Raw genomic sequence first — 839 nt, forward strand, 5'->3', positions numbered from 1 at the left:
CGGGGTGAGTCCGTGAGTAAGCCCGGGGTGAGTCCGTGAGTAAGCCCGGGGTGAGTCCGTGAGTAAGCCCCGGGGTGAGTCCGTGAGTAAGCCCCGGGGTGAGTCCGTGAGTAAGCCCCGGGGTGAGTGAGTCCGTGAGTAAGCCCCGGGGTGAGTCCGTGAGTAAGACCCGGGGTGAGTCCGTAAGACCCGGATGAGTAAGCCCAGGGTGAGTCCGTGAGTAACACCAGGATGAGTAAGCCCCGGATGAGCGTGAGTAACACCCGGATGAGTAAGCCCAGGGTGAGTCCGTGAGAAAGACCCGGATGAGTAAGCCCGGGGTGAGTCCGTGAGCAAGACCCGGATGAGTACGCTGCGGTAAGCCCCTGAAGCCTATGAGTAAGATCGGTCTGTGAGTAAGCACCGGGGATGAGTCTGCGCCCCGGATGAGTAAGGCAGTAAGTAAGCTGCGGTTACCGGACAAGCGGGCGGAGGATGAGTAAGGATGAGGAAGAGATGTGAGTGTCGCTCTTTGGGTGAATGAGAGAGAGAGAGAGAGTGTGTGTGTGTGTGTGTGTGTGTGTGTGTGTGTGTGTGTGTGTGTGTGTGTGTGTGTGTGTGTGTGTGTGTGTGTGTGTGTGTGTGTGTGTGTGTGTGTGTGTGTGTGTGTGTGTGTGTGTGTGTGTGTGTGTGTGTGTGTGTGTGTGTGTGTGTGTGTGCGTGCGTGTGTGTGTGTGTGGGTATATGGGAGAGGGGGTATATGTGAGAAGAGGGAAGGGGAGGGGGAATAATATGGGGAAGGAGAAGGGGGGAGAAGAAGAGGAGGAGAAGAGGAGAAGGGGAAGGGGAAGGAGAGGGAG

Source organism: Penaeus vannamei, unplaced genomic scaffold, assembly GCF_042767895.1.
Source record: "Penaeus vannamei isolate JL-2024 unplaced genomic scaffold, ASM4276789v1 unanchor919, whole genome shotgun sequence".
NCBI classification, from domain to species: Eukaryota; Metazoa; Arthropoda; class Malacostraca; order Decapoda; family Penaeidae; genus Penaeus; species Penaeus vannamei.